Below are 19,912 nucleotides of genomic sequence, written 5' to 3' on the forward strand. Positions count from 1 at the left end.
ATCGGTTTTTAGTGGATTGGAGAGAAACAGAGTTGTCCATCATGCAGTCATGAAAAATGTTATATGTTTTACATTAAGGTTTTAGAAACATGCTACAGAAACATAGAAACAAATCAAACTTTAAGACAGTTTGGAAATCACAACTGAATGAATTGATGCTATTTATCGGTTTTTAGTGGATTGGAGATAAACAGTCCTGTCAATCGGTAGATTGACAGAAAAATGAAATTGGTTTTTAGTAGATTGGAGAGAAACAGAGTTGTCCATCATGCAGTCATGAAAAATGTTATATGTTTTACATTAAGGTTTTAGAAACATGCTACAGAAACATAGAAACAAATCAAACTTTTAGACAGTTTGGAAATCACATCAGAATGAATTGATGTTTTTGGGGACTGAATGAGTGAAGTATATGGAAACAGTGCAAATATCTTCCTTTATGAACAAAATTGACACGGCCAGAGGCAATTTTTTTCCAAAACTTTTCATGCAAAACCGAACATGCATAATTTCCTGTTTATAAAAAAATAAAAGAGGTAACGTTGGACATAAAGAATGTATTGAATGAAGCAATGATGTCTGAATATTCTCAGTTTGGTCCAAGCAATAATCTTAAAGGTAATGACATATTGGAATTGTCTGTGATGAAGTAAATACCTTAGCAAATACTCTAGGCACTGCCTATAAAGGCCCCAGTGAGAATTGAACTCAGGACCCCTGGTTTATACGACCAGTGCTCTAACCACTGAGCTATGAAGCAAACATATTGACTAACGCAACGACATGGGTTTTATTCGAAATCACCCAAGTCGTATCCTTCCATTAGCCTATAGATGGTCTTACAAAGGAGAGGCATGACCAAATAAAACCATAACTCCAGAACTAGCTGCGAATTTATTGGTTGATTTAAGACAAATCAAACTTTAAGACAGCTTGGAAATCACAACTGACTGAATTGATGCTATTTATCGGTTTTTAGTGGATTGGAGAGAAACAGTCATGTCAATCGGTAGATTGACAGAAAAATCAAATTGGTTTTTAGTAGATTGGAGAGAAACAGAGTGTCCATCATGCAGTCATGAAAAATGTTATATGTTTTACATTAAGGTTTTAGAAACATGCTACAGAAACATAGAAACAAATCAAACTTTTAGACAGTTTGGAAATCACATCAGAATGAATTGTTTTACATTAAGGTTTTAGAAACATGCTACAGAAACATAGAAACAAATCAAACTTTTAGACAGTTTGGAAATCACATCAGAATGAATTGATGTTTTTTGGGACTGAATGAGTGAAGTATATGGAAACAGTGCAAATATCTTCCTTTATGAACAAAATTGACACGGCCAGAGGCAATTTTTTTCCAAAATTTTTCATGCAAAACCGAACATGCATAATTTCCTGTTTATAAAAAAATAAAAGAGGTAACGTTGGACATAAACAATGTATTGAATGAAGCAATGATGTCTGAAGATTCTCAGTTTGGTCCAAGCAATTATCTTAAAGGTAATGACATGTTGGAATTGTCTGTGATGAAGTAAATACCTTAGAAAATACTCTAGGCGCTGCCTATAAAGGCCCCAGTGAGAATTGTACTCACGACCCCTGGTTTACAAGACCAGTGCTCTAACCACTGAGCTATGAAGCCGACATATTGACTAACGCAACGACTTGGGTTTTATTCGAAATCACCCAAGTCGTATCCTTCCATTAGCCTATAGATGGTCTTACAAAGGAGAGGCATGACCAAATAAAACCATAACTCCAGAACTAGCTGCGAATTTATTGGTTGATTTAAGACAAATCAAACTTTAAGACAGTTTGGAAATCACAACTGAATGAATTGATGCTATTTATCGGTTTTTAGTGGATTGGAGAGAAACAGTCATGTCAATCGGTAGATTGACAGAAAAATCAAATTGGTTTTTAGTAGATTGGAGAGAAACAGAGTGTCCATCATGCAGTCATGAAAAATGTTATATGTTTTACATTAAGGTTTTAGAAACATGCTACAGAAACATAGAAACAAATCAAACTTTTAGACAGTTTGGAAATCACATCAGAATGAATTGATGTTTTTGGGGACTGAATGAGTGAAGTATATGGAAACAGTACAAATATCTTCCTTTATGAACAAAATTGACACGGCCAGAGGCAATTTTTTTCCAAAACTTTTCATGCAAAACCGAACATGCATAATTTCCTGTTTATAAAAAAATAAAAGAGGTAACGTTGGACATAAAGAATGTATTGAATGAAGCAATGATGTCTGAATATTCTCAGTTTGGTCCAAGCAATAATCTTAAAGGTAATGACATGTTGGAATTGACTGTGATGAAGTAAATACCTTAGGAAATACTCTAGGCACCTCCTTATAAAGGCCCCAGTGAGAATTGAACTCACGACCCCTGGTTTACAAGACCAGTGCTCTAACCACTGAGCTATGAAGCCAACATATTGACTAACGCAACGTCGTGGGTTTTATTCGAAATCACCCAAGTCGTATCCTTCCATTAGCCTATAGATGGTCTTACAAACGAGAGGCAAGACCAAATAAAACCATAACTCCAGAACTAGCTGCGAATTTATTGGTTGATTTAAGACAAATCAAACTTTAAGACAGTTTGGAAATCACAACTGAATGAATTGATGCTATTTATCGGTTTTTAGTGGATTGGAGAGAAACAGTCATGTCAATCGGTAGATTGACAGAAAAATCAAATTGGTTTTTAGTAGATTGGAGAGAAACAGAGTGTCCATCATGCAGTCATGAAAAATGTTATATGTTTTACATTAAGGTTTTAGAAACATGCTACAGAAACATAGAAACAAATCAAACTTTAAGACAGTTTGGAAATCACAACTGAATGAATTGATGCTATTTAATCACCCAAGTCGTATCCTTCCATTAGCCTATAGATGGTCTTACAAAGGAGAGGCATGACCAAATAAAACCATAACTCCAGAACTAGCTGCAAATTTATTGGTTGATTTAAGACAAATCAAACTTTAAGACAGTTTGGAAATCACAACTGAATGAATTGATGCTATTTATCGGTTTTTAGTGGATTGGAGAGAAACAGTCATGTCAATCGGTAGATTGACAGAAAAATCTAATTGTTTTTTAGTAGATTGGAGAGAAACAGAGTTGTCCATCATGCAGTCATGAAAAATTTTATATGTTTTACATTAAGGTTTTAGAATCATGCTACAGAAACATAGAAACAAATCAAACTTTAAGACAGTTTGGAAATCACAACTGAATGAATTGATGCTATTTATCGGTTTTTAGTGGATTGGAGATAAACAGTCATGTCAATCGGTAGATTGACAGAAAAATGAAATTGGTTTTTAGTAGATTGGAGAGAAACAGAGTTGTCCATCATGCAGTCATGAAAAATGTTATATGTTTTACATTAAGGTTTTAGAAACATGCTACAGAAACATAGAAACAAATCAAACTTTAAGACAGTTTGGAAATCACAACTGAATGAATTGATGCTATTTAATCACCCAAGTCGTATCCTTCCATTAGCCTATAGATGGTCTTACAAAGGAGAGGCATGACCAAATAAAACCATAACTCCAGAACTAGCTGCGAATTTATTGGTTGATTTAAGACAAATCAAACTTTAAGACAGTTTGGAAATCACAACTGAATGAATTGATGCTATTTATCGGTTTTTAGTGGATTGGAGAGAAACAGTCATGTCAATCGGTAGATTGACAGAAAAATCAAATTGGTTTTTAGTAGATTGGAGAGAAACAGAGTTGTCCATCATGCAGTCATGAAAAATGTTATATGTTTTACATTAAGGTTTTAGAAACATGCTACAGAAACATAGAAACAAATCAAACTTTAAGACAGTTTGGAAATCACAACTGAATGAATTGATGCTATTTATCGGTTTTTAGTGGATTGGAGTTAAACAGTCCTGTCAATCGGTAGATTGACAGAAAAATGAAATTGGTTTTTAGTAGATTGGAGAGAAACAGAGTGTCCATCATGCAGTCATGAAAAATGTTATATGTTTTACATTAAGGTTTTAGAAACATGCTACAGAAACATAGAAACAAATCAAACTTTTAGACAGTTTGGAAATCACATCAGAATGAATTGATGTTTTTGGGGACTGAATGAGTGAAGTATATGGAAACAGTGCAAATATCTTCCTTTATGAACAAAATTGACATGGCCAGAGGCAATTTTTTCCAAAATTTTTCATGCAAAACCGAACATGCATAATTTCCTGTTTATAAAAAAATAAAAGAGGTAATGTTGGACATAAACAATGGATTGAATGAAGCAATGATGTCTGAATATTCTCAGTTTGGTCCAAGCAATTATCTTAAAGAAAATGACATGTTGGAATTGTCTGTGATGAAGTAAATACCTTAGGAAATACTCTAGGCGCTGCCTATAAAGGCCCCAGTGAGAATTGTACTCACGACCCCTGGTTTACAAGACCAGTGCTCTAACCACTGAGCTATGAAGCCGACATTTTGACTAACGCAACGTCGTGGATTTTATTCGAAATCACCCAAGTCGTATCCTTCCATTAGCCTATAGATGGTCTTACAAAGGAGAGGCATGACCAAATAAAACCATAACTCCAGAACTAGCTGCAAATTTATTGGTTGATTTAAGACAAATCAAACTTTAAGACAGTTTGGAAATCACAACTGAATGAATTGATGCTATTTATCGGTTTTTAGTGGATTGGAGAGAAACAGAGTTGTCCATCATGCAGTCATGAAAAATGTTATATGTTTTACATTAAGGTTTTAGAAACATGCTACAGAAACATAGAAACAAATCAAACTTTAAGACAGTTTGGAAATCACAACTGAATGAATTGATGCTATTTATCGGTTTTTAGTGGATTGGAGATAAACAGTCCTGTCAATCGGTAGATTGACAGAAAAATGAAATTGGTTTTTAGTAGATTGGAGAGAAACAGAGTTGTCCATCATGCAGTCATGAAAAATGTTATATGTTTTACATTAAGGTTTTAGAAACATGCTACAGAAACATAGAAACAAATCAAACTTTTAGACAGTTTGGAAATCACATCAGAATGAATTGATGTTTTTGGGGACTGAATGAGTGAAGTATATGGAAACAGTGCAAATATCTTCCTTTATGAACAAAATTGACACGGCCAGAGGCAATTTTTTTCCAACATTTTTCATGCAAAACCGAACATGCATAATTTCCTGTTTATAAAAAAATAAAAGATGTAACGTTGGACATAAACAATGGATTGAATGAAGCAATGAGGTCTGAATATTCTCAGTTTGGTCCAAGGAATTCATCACAGACATGTTGGAATTGTCTGTGATGAAGTAAATACCTTAGGAAAAACTCTAGGCGCTGCCTATAAAGGCCCCAGTGAGAATAGAACTCACGACCCCTGGTTTACAAGACCAGTGCTCTAACCACTGAGCTATGAAGCCGACATTTTGACTAACGCAACGTCGTGGGTTTTATTCGAAATCACCCAAGTCGTATCCTTCCATTAGCCTATAGTTGGTCTTACAAAGGAGAGGCATGACCAAATAACAGTTTAAAACCATAACTCCAGAACTAGCTGCGAATTTATTGGTTGATTTGCACAAAATTGAAAGAGCTGCTCTTACAAATGAGAAGCCTGAAAATAAAAGTCTAAAACTGTAATTCTAGAACTGGCAGCTTATTTATCGGTAGATTGACAGAAAAATTAAATAGGTTTTTAGTGGATTGGAGAGAAAAAGAATTGTCCATCATGCATTCATGAAAAATGTTATGTTTTACTATAAGGTATCAGAAACATGCTTCAGAAACAAATCAAACTTTTAGACAAGTTGGAAATCACATCTGAATGAATTGATGTGATTGGGGTACAGAATGAGGAACAGAATTGTCCATGATGAATTCCTAAAAAATGTTATGTTTTACATTAAGGTATCAGAAACATGCTTCAGAAACATAGAAACAAATCAAACTTTTAGACAGTTTGGCAATCACAACTGAATGAATTGATGCTATTTATCGGTTTTTAGTGGATTGGAGAGAAACAGTCATGTCAATCGGTAGATTGACAGAAAAATGAAATAGTTTTTTAGTAGATTGGAGAGAAACAGAGTTGTCCATCATGCAGTCATGAAAAATGTTATATGTTTTACATTAAGGTTTTAGAAACATGCTACAGAAACATAGAAACAAATCAAACTTTTAGACAGTTTGGAAATCACATCAGAATGAATTGATGTTTTTGGGGACTGAATAAGTGAAGTATATGGAAACAGTGCAAATATCTTCCTTTATGAACAAAATTGACACGGCCAGAGGCAATTTTTTTCCAACATTTTTCATGCAAAACCGAACATGCATAATTTCCTGTTTATAAAAAAAGAAAAGAGGTAACGTTGGACATAAACAATGGATTGAATGAAGCAATGAGGTCTGAATATTCTCAGTTTGGTCCAAGGAATTCATCACAGACATGTTGGAATTGTCTGTGATGAAGTAAATACCTTAGGAAAAACTCTAGGAGCTGCCTATAAAGGCCCCAGTGAGAATAGAACTCACGACCCCTGGTTCACAAGACCAGTGCTCTAACCACTGAGCTATGAAGCCGACATTTTGACTAACGCAACGTCGTGGGTTTTATTCGAAATCACCCAAGTCGTATCCTTCCATTAGCCTATAGTTGGTCTTACAAAGGAGAGGCATGACCAAATAACAGTTTAAAACCATAACTCCAGAACTAGCTGCGAATTTATTGGTTGATTTGCACAAAATTGAAAGAGCTCTTCTTACAAATGAGAAGCCTGAAAATAAAAGTCTAAAACTGTAATTCTAGAACTGGCTGCTTATTTATCGGTAGATTGACAGAAAAATGAAATAGGTTTTTAGTGGATTGGAGAGAAAAAGAATTGTCCATCATGCATTCATGAAAAATGTTATGTTTTACTATAAGGTATCAGAAACATGCTTCAGAAACAAATCAAACTTTTAGACAAGTTGGAAATCACATCTAAATGAATTGATGTGATTGGGGTACAGAATGAGGAACAGAATTGTCCATGATGAATTCCTAAAAAATGTTATGTTTTACATTAAGGTATCAGAAACATGCTTCAGAAACATAGAAACAAATCAAACTTTTAGACAGTTTGGAAATCACAACTGAATGAATTGATGCTATTTATCGGTTTTTAGTGGATTGGAGAGAAACAGTCATGTCAATCGGTAGATTGACAGAAAAATCTAATTGGTTTTTAGTAGATTGGAGGGAAACAGAGTTGTCCATCATGCAGTCATGAAAAATGTTATATGTTTTACATTAAGGTTTTAGAAACATGCTACAGAAACATAGAAACAAATCAAACTTTAAGACAGTTTGGAAATCACAACTGAATGAATTGATGCTATTTATCGGTTTTTAGTGGATTGGAGATAAACAGTCATGTCAATCGGTAGATTGACAGAAAAATGAAATTGGTTTTTAGTAGATTGGAGAGAAACAGAGTTGTCCATCATGCAGTCATGAAAAATGTTATATGTTTTACATTAAGGTTTTAGAAACATGCTACAGAAACATAGAAACAAATCAAACTTTTAGACAGTTTGGAAATCACATCAGAATGAATTGATGTTTTTGGGGACTGAATGAGTGAAGTATATGGAAACAGTGCAAATATCTTCCTTTATGAACAAAATTGACACGGCCAGAGGCAATTTTTTTCCAAAATTTTTCATGCAAAATCGAACATGCATAATTTCCTGTTTATAAAAAAATAAAAGAGGTAATGTTGGACATAAACAATGGATTGAATGAAGCAATGATGTCTTAATATTCTCAGTTTGGACCAAGCAATTATCTTAAAGGAAATGACATGTTGGAATAGTCTGTGATGAAGTAAATACCTTAGGAAATACTCTAGGCACTGACTATAAAAGCCCCAGTGAGAATTGAACTTTACAAGACCAGTGCCCTAACCACTGAGCTATGAAGCCAACATATTGACTAAGGCAACGTCGTGGGTTTTATTCAAAATCACCCAAGTCGTATCCTTCCATTAGCCTATAGTTGGTCTTACAAAGGAGAGGCATGAGCAAATAACAGTTTAAAACCATAACTCCAGAACTAGCTGCGAATTTATTGGTTGATTTGCACAAAATTGAAAGAGCTGCTCTTACAAATGAGAAGCCTGAAAATAAAAGTGTAAAACTGTAATTCTAGAACTGGCTGCTTATTTATCGGTAGATTGACAGAAAAATGAAATAGGTTTTTAGTGGATTGGAGAGAAAAAGAATTGTCCATCATGCATTCATGAAAAATTTTATGTTTTACTATAAGGTATCAGAAACATGCTTCAGAAACAGAAACAAATCAAACTTTTAGACACTTTGGAAATCACATCTGAATGAATTGATGTGAATGGGGTACAGAATGAGGAACAGAATTGTCCATGATGAATTCCTAAAAATTTTTATGTTTTACATTAAGGTATCAGAAACATGCTTCAGAAACATAGAAACAAATCAAACTTTTAGACAGTTTGGAAATCACAACTGAATGAATTGATGCTATTTATCGGTTTTTAGTGGATTGGAGAGAAACAGTCAAGTCAATCGGTAGATTGAGAGAAAAATGCAATTGGTTTTTAGTAGATTGGAGAGAAACAGAGTGTCCATCATGCAGTCATGTAAAATGTTATATGTTTTACATTAAGGTTTTAGAAACATGCTACAGATGTAATGATGGGGGTAGGGAAACAGACAAGTGAGCCCTAATCTACCCACCACTCAGTCCCTGCCTACTTGCAACGACCCGCCCTAGGCGACGGGGTACAACTGGGCGACGGTCCCTACACTCAATAAGTGGATTGAAGAGAAACAGAGTTGTCCATCATGCAGTCATGAAAAATGTTATATGTTTTAAATTAAGGTTTTAGAAACATGCTACAGAAACATAGAAACATAGAAACTGATTTTGAATAAAACCCACGACGTTGCCTTATTAGATGCTTCGTTTTCTTCACTCTTCCTATCAAAATTTACACCTGTATTCAAATTGTTCTTTCTCACATCAACTTACTTGTAACCACCTGTAATCACTTACTTTGTCATTTTAACTTATGCCTTGTTACTCCTGGACATCCACCATCCCTTTCTCAACTTTCCACAAACCATTCTATTTATCACATGCAAACATCCATCTTACCGCTGCCAGCCTCTTCAACATTTTTTTTTACAGTGTGTTATTTTGCCTTCACATTCTTTACAATTAAAGCCCCAGCTCCTTTTGCTCACTTCCGGGGTATAGCTTTTGGATCATACAGAAGGACCCTTAGGCCCTGTTCACACAGAGTTTTTTTTACACATTTTTTGACGCGGAAACTGCGCCAAAAAACGTCTGAAAATGCCTCCCATTGATTTTAATGGGAGGCGGAGGCGTTTTTTTTTTACGGTAAAAAGAAGCGTCATGCCCTATCTTCGGGCGTTTACGCCTCTGACCTCCCATTTACATCAATGGGAGGCAGAGAAAGCGTATTTCGCAGCGTTTCTTTCCCGTAGCACTCAATGGGCGTGAGCTAAAAACCCAGCGAAAATCGCGGGAAACGGCATGCAGGCAGGTTAAAATCTGCCTCAAAATCCCAAATGGAATTTTGAGGCAGAATTTTCCTCCTGCAAAAAAACTCTGTGTGAACAGGGCCTTACACACAATATTACAAGCTGGCAGTGTGTGCTAAAAGTGTATCAATGATTATTGAAAACAACATTCAAAGTTTTCCCTGTTTCACTGGATTCTCCATTATCAGGAATTAACCTTTGAAGCCCTTGTGGTACTACAGGATATTACTCACAATATCTATTAATCCTCAACGATTTTACACGACTAAATAACAAATGACATACTACAACAGAGCAGAAAGCACAAGGTTTTTTTTCTCACTGTCCAAACTACAATCCTTTAATTTCAAAAACTTCACATGTGAGTTACAACTTCTCTCCACCATGCGCTACCTCATTCCAAAGGGGGGAGGTCTTACACTTCTCACAATTTTTTCTGGTTAACAATGTAATTGCTGGCAAAAATTCTCTCATGTCTTTCATATGAACAGTTCAAGACCACGTACGCAACTGCAATCTTTCATCACTCAAAAAGTTTCAACATACCTTTTTGGATCCATCTTTCATACCACTGCTGGATAAAGTGCCCCGTCCAGAAGATGTGACGTCATGACAGCTAAATTCCGAGGCTTATGCAATACATGTGTGAATGGTGTAAGAATAAGCTCCTTACCTACCGTGTTGTTTTGTAATTCACAGCTGTAAAGCATCAGACCTCTCTAGTGACAGCTATCAGACGTGCAATCTCCCTGGTTTCGGCACCATTACTGTTGTGGAAGTCAATGGCTCAAAATATATTAGACTGAAATTTAGACGAGTGTTCCAACAGACACTCACGCCAGGCACTTTATGCAGCATCCTAATCAGGATATTTCATACCGATATATATAGAGAGAGGAGAAATAACACACAGATGCTGCTGGTATGCTCAAAATACTCCTGTGGGGGTTTATTACCAAACTCAATTACAATAATATCATTCAAATGGGGTGTATACTTGAGGTTAACCAATCAGAGGCAATGTGACAATATTTCTTATTCAGCCAATTGCAAACAGACAATACATTGCAGATACATCATTATAATTCTTCACACATCAGGTTTACAGGTGTCTTATCTCTCTTGGCAAGAATATTCCTGTAATATGGGGGAGGCATTCCCACAAGCATATTTGCCACCCTCCCATCTCACTCCCTGTCCCTTCTCTGCAAGCTTCGTATGGGAACCAAGGTTAAAGATAACTAACTAAGAAACATACGAAATCAACATTAATATACCTGTCTTAAAGGAACAATTACTTTCTTATTCACTACAAAAGAACCAAGATGGGAACTCCAGACAAGATGGCTGCTGCACGAAATTAAATAATTTAAACAATATTATAATCACTTTCACAAACATGCAGGTTTGTTGCTGGATGTATATATGTCATGTATATGTGGGTCTCATACTTATGTGTTGAGGTAAGGTCCCATCCCCTCCATATGCAGGTTTGTTGCTGGATGTATTTGTGTATATGTGAGTCTCATACTTGTGTGTTGAGGTAAGTTCCCCTCCACATGCAGGTTTGTTGCTGGATGTATATATGTATATGTGGGTCTCATACTTGTGTATTGAGGTAAGTTCCCGTCGCCTCCACATGCAGGTTTGTTGCTGGATGTATATATGTATATGTGGGTGTCATAATTGTGTGTTGAGGTAAGTTCCCCTCCACATGCAGGTTTGTTGCTGGATGTATATATGTAATGTATGTGGGTGTCATACTTATTTGTTGAGGTAAGGTCCCGCCCAATCCACATGCAGGTTTGTTGCTGGATGTATATATGTAATGTATATGTGGGTCTCATACTTATGGGTCTGATACTTATGTGTTGAGGTAAGGTCCCGCTCCCTCCACATGCAGGTTTGCCGCTGGATGTATATGTGGGTCTCATACTTGTGTGTTGAGGTAAGGTCCTGCACCCTCCACAAGCAGGTTTGTTGCTGGATGTATATACAGTATGTAATTTATATGTGGGTCTCATACTTGTGTTGTAAAGGATCTGCCAGGCACTACGTCTGGGTATACTCCCAGGATTAATCAGTCGACACCTGAGGCCAGACCTCTGAGACTACACCTGCTCCCACCAATCAGGGTGGCAGGCTCAGGAGTGGGAGAGCCTATCGCGGCCTGGTCAGTCAGAGTTAGCTTCGCCCCCTGTCCATTTATACCTGCCGTTTTCTCTTCCTCCTTGCTTGTTATTCTTCTTGGATTCCTGGCCCCACTGCTGCCTTGCTCCAGCCTGCTTCTGCCGTGCTTCTGCCTTGCTTCAGTTCCGTTTATCCTGCATTGCTCTGCCCCTGGCTTGCTTCCGCTCCGTGCTCCCGTTTGTATACTCCACTACTTCCTGATCCTGTCTGGCTCATTCACCGCTCCGTTTCCTCGCGGCGTTCCGTGGGCTACTGTATTCCCTTGCGTGTTCCCTGTTTGTCTCCCTTGCACTTAGACAGCGTAGGGACCGCCGCCAAGTTGTACCCCGTCGCCTAGGGCGGGTCGTTGCAAGTAGGCAGGGACAGGGCGGTGGGTAGATTAGGGCTCACTTGTTCCCTTCACCTCCTTCCTGCCTTTACATAATAACAAGCCCTTACCTAGTCTACCATTTCTTCTACGCTGACGCTATCATGGACCCCCTTGAGACCCTGACCCAGCAGATGCAGGGCCTCTCCCTACAGGTCCAGGCCCTGGCTCAGAGGGTCAATCAGTCTGACGCTGCCTTTGTAGTACCCCTCACCTCACCTTTAGAACCCAACCTCAAGTTACCTGACCGGTTCTCAGGGGACCGTAAGACTTTTCTCTCCTTCCGGGAGAGTTGCAGACTTTATTTCCGCCTAAGACCTCACTCCTCAGGTTCCGAGAACCAGCGGGTGGGTATCATTATATCCCGACTCCAGGAAGGGCCCCAAGAGTGGGCCTTCTCCTTGGCTCCTGACGCCCCTGAACTTTCCTCCGTTGATCGGTTTTTCTCTGCCCTCGGTCTCATTTACGACGAGACTGACAGGACTGCCTTAGCCGAGAGTCAGCTGGTGACCTTACGTTAGGGTGGGAGACCTGTTGAGGAATACTGTTCTGATTTTAGAAAGTGGTGCGTAGCTTCTCGGTGGAACGACCCGGCCCTAAAGTGCCAGTTTAGGTTAGGATTATCTGATGCCCTGAAGGATCTGCTGGTTAGCTACCCCTCTTCTGACTCCCTAGACCAGGTTATGGCCCTAGCAGTACGACTTGACCGACGTCTCAGGGAACGTCAGCTTGAACGTTTCAATGTTTTCCCCTCTGACTGCCCTGCGATTCCCCCCGAGGTCCCGTCTCCTCGCTCTTCCACGGAGGACTCGGAGGTACCTATGCAACTCGGGGCCTCCATGTCCCCTCGACAACGTAGAGAGTTTCGCATGAAGAATGGTCTCTGCTTCTATTGTGGGGACGACAAGCATCTACTGAACACCTGTCCCAGGCGCAAGAATAAGCAGCCGGAAAACTTCCGCGCCTAAGTGATCATCGGGGAGGTCACTTGGGCGCACAAGTATTTCCCGTTAATACTAAACGCAATAAGATTTTGCTTCCCTTTCAGGCCTCGTTTGCTGGCCGGTCTGCCACTGGCAGTGCCTTCGTGGATTCGGGCTCATCTGCTAATATCATGTCTGTGGAATTTGCTATGTCTCTAAAAATGCCTTTTATTGATTTACCTTATCCTATCCCGGTAGTGGGTATCGACTCCACTCCTCTTGCTAATGGTTATTTTACTCAGCATACTCCTGTTTTTGAACTCCGTGTTGGCTCCATGCATTTGGAGCAGTGCTCTGTACTGGTGATGCAGGGATTATCGTCCGATCTGGTATTAGGTCTTCCCTGGTTGCAGCTGCATAATCCCACGTTTGATTGGAATACTGGGGATCTCATCAAATGGGGTAGTGATTGCCTGATGTCATGTCTTTCGGTTAACTCTATTTCTCCCCGGGAGGAGGTAAACTCGCTTCCTGAGTTTGTTCAGGACTTCGCTGATGTGTTTTCTAAGGAGGCCTCCGAGGTGTTGCCCCCTCATAGAGATTACGATTGCACCATCGATTTGGTGCCTGGTGCCAAGCTTCCTAAGGGGAGGATATTTAATCTTTCATGTCCTGAACGTAAAGCTATGAGGGAGTATATCCAAGAATGCCTGGCCAAGGGTTTCATTCGCCCCTCGACTTCTCCTGTAGGTGCTGGCTTCTTTTTCGTGGGGAAGAAGGATGGTGGTCTTAGGCCGTGCATTGATTATCGGAACTTGAATAAGGTCACAGTAAGGAACCAGTATCCCCTTCCTTTGATTCCGGATCTTTTTAATCAGGTTCAGGGGGCCCAATGGTTCTCTAAGTTCGATCTACGGGGGGCATATAACCTTATCCGCATCAAAGAGGGGGATGAGTGGAAAACTGCGTTCAACACGCCCGAAGGTCATTTCGAATACCTAGTCATGCCCTTTGGGTTGTGTAATGCCCCTGCCGTCTTCCAGAATTTTATTAATGAAATTCTGAGAGATTACCTGGGTAATTTTCTTGTAGTGTACCTTGATGACATACTGGTGTTTTCCAAGGACTGGTCCTCGCACGTGGAGCATGTCAGGAAGGTCCTCCAGGTCCTTCGGGAAAATAATCTGTTTGCGAAGACCGAAAAATGTGTGTTTGGGGTACAGGAGATACCATTTTTAGGTCAAATCCTCACTCCTCATGAATTCCGCATGGACCCTGCCAAGGTTCATTCTGTGGCGGAATGGGACCAACCTTCCTCCCTGAAGGCGCTACAGTGTTTTTTGGGGTTCGCTAACTATTACAGGAGATTTATTGCCAACTTCTCGGTCGTCGCTAAGCCTCTTACGGACCTCACTCGCAAGGGTGCTGATGTCCTCCATTGGCCCCCTGAGGCCGTCCAGGCTTTTGAGACCCTCAAGAAGTGCTTTATCTCGGCCCCCGTGCTGGTTCAGCCCAACCAAAGGGAGCCATTTATTGTGGAGGTTGACGCGTCCGAGGTGGGAGTGGGGGCCATCTTGTCCCAGGGTACCAGCTCCCTCACCCATCTCCGCCCCTGTGCTTACTTCTCTAGGAAGTTTTCGCCCACGGAGTGTAACTATGATATTGGCAACCGCGAACTTTTAGCCATTAAATGGGCTTTTGAAGAGTGGCGTCACTTCTTGGAGGGGGCCAGACACCAGGTAACGGTCCTTACTGACCACAAGAATCTGGTTTTCCTAGAATCTGCCCGGAGGCTTAATCCTAGACAAGCTCGTTGGGCACTGTTCTTTACCAGATTTAATTTCTTGGTTACCTATAGGACTGGGTCCAAAAATATTAAGGCTGATGCACTGTCACGTAGTTTCATGGCTAATCCTCCTTCTGAGAAGGATCCTGCTTGTATTTTACCCCCTGGTATAATTGTTTCTGCCACTGATTCTGACTTAGCCTCTGACATCGCGGCTGATCAAGGTTCAGCTCCCGGGAACCTCCCTGGGGACAAACTGTTTGTCCCCCTGCAATACCGGCTAAGGGTACTCAGGGAAAACCATGACTCCGCTCTATCTGGTCATCCTGGCATCTTGGGTACCAAACTCCTCATTACCAGAAACTATTGGTGGCCTGGGTTGCCTAAAGACGTTAGGGCTTACGTCGCCGCTTGTGAGGTCTGTGCTAGGTCCAAGACCCCTAGGTCCCGACCAGCGGGCTTACTACGTTCCTTGCCCATTCCCCAGAGACCTTGGACCCATATCTCCATGGATTTTATCACCGATTTGCCTCCATCTCAGGGCAAGTCGGTGGTGTGGGTGGTAGTAGACCGCTTCAGCAAGATGTGCCACTTTGTGCCCCTTAAGAAACTACCTAACGCCAAGACGTTAGCTTCTTTGTTTGTGAAACACAATCTGCGTCTCCACGGGGCCCCGGTCAATATAGTTTCGGACAGAGGGGTACAATTTGTTTCCTTATTTTGGAGAGCTTTTTGTAAAAAGTTGGAGATTGATCTATCCTTCTCCTCCGCCTTCCATCCCGAAACTAATGGCCAAACGGAAAGGACTAACCAATCCCTGGAACAATATTTAAGGTGTTTCATTTCTGACTGTCAATTTGATTGGGTCTCATTCCTTCCCCTCGCCGAATTTTCCCTGAATAACCGGGTCAGTAACTCGTCAGGGGTCTCCCCGTTTTTCTGTAATTTCGGGTTTAATCCTAGGTTCTCCTCCGTTTCCCCTGGTTGTTCCAATAATCCCGAGGTAGAGGACGTTCATCGGGAACTGTGCACAGTCTGGGCCCAGGTTCAGAAGAACCTAGAGGCGTCCCAGAGCGTACAAAAGATTCAGGCTGATTGTAGACGTTCTGCTAACCCCCGGTTTGTCGTCGGGGATCTGGTGTGGTTGTCGTCGAGGAACTTGCGCCTTAAGGTCCCGTCCAGGAAGTTTGCTCCCCGATTTATTGGACCTTATAAGGTCATTGAAGTCCTCAACCCTGTATCCTTCCGTCTGGAGCTGCCCCCATCCTTTCGCATACATGACGTCTTCCATGCCTCCCTCCTGAAACGCTGCTCCCCGTCCTGGTCCCCCTCGAGGAAACCTCCTGTTCCCGTTCTCACCCCTGAGGGGGTGGAATTCGAGGTGGCCAAGATTGTGGACAGTAGGATGATCCAGGGCTCCCTCCAGTACCTGGTCCATTGGAGAGGATACGGGCCGGAGGAGAGGACTTGGGTACCTGCTCGAGATGTTCACGCTGGGGTATTGATAAGGAGGTTCCACCTTCTCTTCCCCACTAAACCGGGTCCTCTTAGTAAGGGTCCGGTGGCCCCTCATAAAAGGGGGAGTACTGTAAAGGATCTGCCAGGCACTACGTCTGGGTATACTCCCAGGATTAATCAGTCGACACCTGAGGCCAGACCTCTGAGACTACACCTGCTCCCACCAATCAGGGTGGCAGGCTCAGGAGTGGGAGAGCCTATCGCGGCCTGGTCAGTCAGAGTTAGCTCCGCCCCCTGTCCATTTATACCTGCCGTTTTCTCTTCCTCCTTGCTTGTTATTCTTCTTGGATTCCTGGCCCCACTGCTGCCTTGCTCCAGCCTGCTTCTGCCGTGCTTCTGCCTTGCTTCAGTTCCGTTTATCCTGCGTTGCTCTGCCCCTGGCTTGCTTCTGCTCCGTGCTCCCGTTTGTATACTCCACTACTTCCTGATCCTGTCTGGCTCATTCACCGCTCCGTTTCCTCGCGGCGTTCCGTGGGCTACTGTATTCCCTTGCGTGTTCCCTGTTTGTCTCCCTTGCACTTAGACAGCGTAGGGACCGCCGCCAAGTTGTACCCCGTCGCGTAGGGCGGGTCGTTGCAAGTAGGCAGGGACAGGGCGGTGGGTAGATTAGGGCTCACTTGTTCCCTTCACCTCCTTCCTGCCATTACATGTGTGTTGAGGTAAGTTCCTGCCCCCTCCACATGCAGGTTTGTTGCTGGATGTATATATGTAATGTATGTGGGCGTCATACTTATGTGTTGAGGTAAGGTCCCGCCCCCTCCACACGCAGGTTTGTTGCTGGATGTATATATGTATATGTGGGTGTCATAATTGTGTGTTGAGGTAAGTTCCCCTCCACAAGCAGGTTTGTTGCTGGATGTATATATGTAATGTATGTGGGTCTCATACTTGTGTGTTGAGGTAAGTTCCCATCCGATCCACATGCAGGTTTGTTGCTGGATGTATTTATGTATATGTGGGTGTCATAATTGTGTGTTGACGTAAGTTCCCCTCCACATGCAGGTTTGTTGCTGGATGTATATATGTAATGTATGTGGGCGTCATACTTATTTGTTGAGGTAAGGTACCGCCACCTCCACATGCAGGTTTGCTGCTGGATGTATATGTGGGTCTCATACTTGTGTGTTGAGGTAAGGTCCTGCGCCCTCCACATGCAGGTTTGTTGCTGGATGTATATATGTAATGTATGTGGGCATCATACTTATTTGTTGAGGTAAGGTCCCGCCCAATCCACATGCAGGTTTGTTTCTGGATGAATATATGTAATGTATATGTGGGTCTCATACTTATGGGTCTCATACTTGTGTGTTGAGGTAAGGTCCTGCACCCTCCACATGCAGGTTTGTTGCTGGATATATATACAGTATGTAATGTATATGTGGGTCTCATACTTGTGTGTTGAGGTAATGCCCTGCCCTCTCCACATGCAGGTTTGTTGCTAGATGTATATATGTGGGTCTCATACTTATGTGTTGATGTAAGGTCCCGCCCCCTCCACATGTAGGTTTGTTGCTGGATGTATATATGCAGGGCCAGCCTTAGGGTAGACGGCGCTCCATGCGAAATTATCTTTCAGCGCCCCACGCCATTATAAAAAATGCCCCATAAAAAAGTATAATTCCTCCCCACAGTATAATGGCCTATATAGTGCCCCCACACAGTGTAATGCCCCTTTAGTGCCCCACACACAGTATAATAATAATATTTAATAATGTAATATATTATAACCCCTTCAAGGACACAGTATTTTGTCCTCTAAGTGCCACACACATTATATTGTCCCCTGTAGTGGCCCTACACAGTATGATGTCTGCTTAGTGGCCTCCACAGAGTATAATGCCCCCACAGCCCCCCTTGTAGAAAGTGCCCCCTGTAGATTGTGCAGTACAGTCTTCCTGTAGACAGTGCCATAATCCCCCACCTCCTCCTTGTAGACAGTGCCATCCAGCCCCCATCTGCCCCTTGTAGAGTGTCATACAGCCCCACCTCCCTCTTGTACACAGTGCCCACCTAACCCTTGTAGACAATGTCATACAGCCTTACACCGCCCCCTTGTAGACAGTTTCATACAGCACCCACCTCCTCCTTGTAGAGAGTGACATATAGCCCCCACATCCCCCTTGTAGAGTGCCATACTGCCCCCACCTCCTTGTAGACAGTGCCATACAGCCCCCCACCTCCCCGTGGTAGACAGTGCCATACAGCCCCCACCTCCTTGTAGACGGTGCCAAACAGCCCCCACCTCTCCTTTGTAGACAGTGCCCCCCATACCAAAAAAATTGTACTCATCTAGGCCCCGTTGATCCAGAGATGTCATCACGCCAACCTGCGCAGGTATCCTGTCCCTGCGCCTCATAGGCTGCAGGCGCCTCTGTAGCCTGGTACAGAGTTTCCCAACCTTTTCGGACTTGAGGCACCCCAGGAAAAAAAAAAATCCTCTGGGCACCCCTACCAAAAATTGTTTAGAGAAAGACAGAAAATAGCTAAAAATAAGCACTACATTCTTAGGGTATGTTCACACAGCATTTTTGGTAAGGCAGAAAAAATCTGCTTTTAAATTGACAGCGTTGTTTGATGGGGGTTTTTTTGCAGTTTTTTTTAAGCTGTTGAAGCTAATGCAAAAGACACAGCAAAAAAAAGCTCCAAACGAGCACCGCAGGTATTTTCTTCCTCCTATTAATTTCAATTGGAGGTCAGAGGTGGAAACCACTTGAAGACCTTCAGCCCCCCCACTCACAGTGAAATAACCATCAGCCCCTCCACTCACAGTAAAATGACCATTAGCCCCCCACTCACAGTAAAATGACCATTAGCCCCCCACTCACAGTAAAACAACCATCAGCCCCCCACTCACAGGAAAATTACCATCAGCCCGCCACTCACAGATGCCCCCTGTAGATAGTGCCACACAGCCCCCTTGAAGGTAGTGCCACTCACAGATGCCCCATGTAGATAGTACCAAACAGCCCCCTGTAGGTCGTGCCACACAGCCCCCTGTAGGTCGTGCCACACAACCCCCTGTAGGTCATGCCACACAGCCCCCTGTAGGTTGTGCCAAACAGCCCCCTGTAGGTCGTGCCACACAGCCCCCTGTAGGTCGTGCCAAACAGCCCCCTTGTAGGTATTGCCACAAGTCCCCCCTTGCTGCACAGCCCCCTTGTAGGTAGTGCCACACAGCCCCCTGTAGGTAGTGCCACAAGGCCCCCTTGTAGGTAGTGCCACAGCCCTCTTGTAGGTCATGCCACACAACCCCCTGTAGGTCGTGCCACACAGCCCCCTGTAGGTCGTGCAACACAGCCCCTTTGTAGGTAGTAGGGATGTCACGATACCAGAATTTGGACTTCGATACGATACTTTGTGTAGTATTGCGATTTCGATACCAAAACGATACTTTGCCAACAGTAATAAAAAAAAAACTTCTTCCATTTTCTGAAGTGAACCGCGTGGTGTGATGCTGAATTTAACCTCCATTTGCCTCACATTAATAGTAATTAACCCATCAT

The 19,912-nt window shown here is 42.0% G+C and overlaps 6 non-coding genes across 6 annotated transcripts; all 6 read right to left on the minus strand.

Moving 5' to 3' along the window:
• Nucleotides 1–687: 687 nt before the first annotated feature.
• On the minus strand, nucleotides 688–760 carry TRNAI-UAU (transfer RNA isoleucine (anticodon UAU)). The gene has a single exon. It is a non-coding gene; the product is annotated as a tRNA-Ile (tRNA).
• An 818-nt stretch (nucleotides 761–1,578) lies between these two features.
• TRNAT-UGU (transfer RNA threonine (anticodon UGU)) lies at nucleotides 1,579–1,651 on the minus strand. Its single transcript has one exon. It is a non-coding gene; the product is annotated as a tRNA-Thr (tRNA).
• Nucleotides 1,652–2,381: 730 nt separating this feature from the next.
• TRNAT-UGU (transfer RNA threonine (anticodon UGU)) lies at nucleotides 2,382–2,454 on the minus strand. The gene has a single exon. It is a non-coding gene; the product is annotated as a tRNA-Thr (tRNA).
• Nucleotides 2,455–4,427: 1,973 nt separating this feature from the next.
• TRNAT-UGU (transfer RNA threonine (anticodon UGU)) lies at nucleotides 4,428–4,500 on the minus strand. The gene has a single exon. It is a non-coding gene; the product is annotated as a tRNA-Thr (tRNA).
• Nucleotides 4,501–5,387: 887 nt separating this feature from the next.
• On the minus strand, nucleotides 5,388–5,460 carry TRNAT-UGU (transfer RNA threonine (anticodon UGU)). Its single transcript has one exon. It is a non-coding gene; the product is annotated as a tRNA-Thr (tRNA).
• Nucleotides 5,461–6,549: 1,089 nt separating this feature from the next.
• Nucleotides 6,550–6,622, minus strand: TRNAT-UGU (transfer RNA threonine (anticodon UGU)). The gene has a single exon. It is a non-coding gene; the product is annotated as a tRNA-Thr (tRNA).
• Between the last annotated feature and the right edge of the window lie 13,290 nt (nucleotides 6,623–19,912).

This window comes from Rhinoderma darwinii, chromosome 1 (assembly GCF_050947455.1).
Source record: "Rhinoderma darwinii isolate aRhiDar2 chromosome 1, aRhiDar2.hap1, whole genome shotgun sequence".
In the NCBI taxonomy this organism is placed as follows: domain Eukaryota; kingdom Metazoa; phylum Chordata; class Amphibia; order Anura; family Rhinodermatidae; genus Rhinoderma; species Rhinoderma darwinii.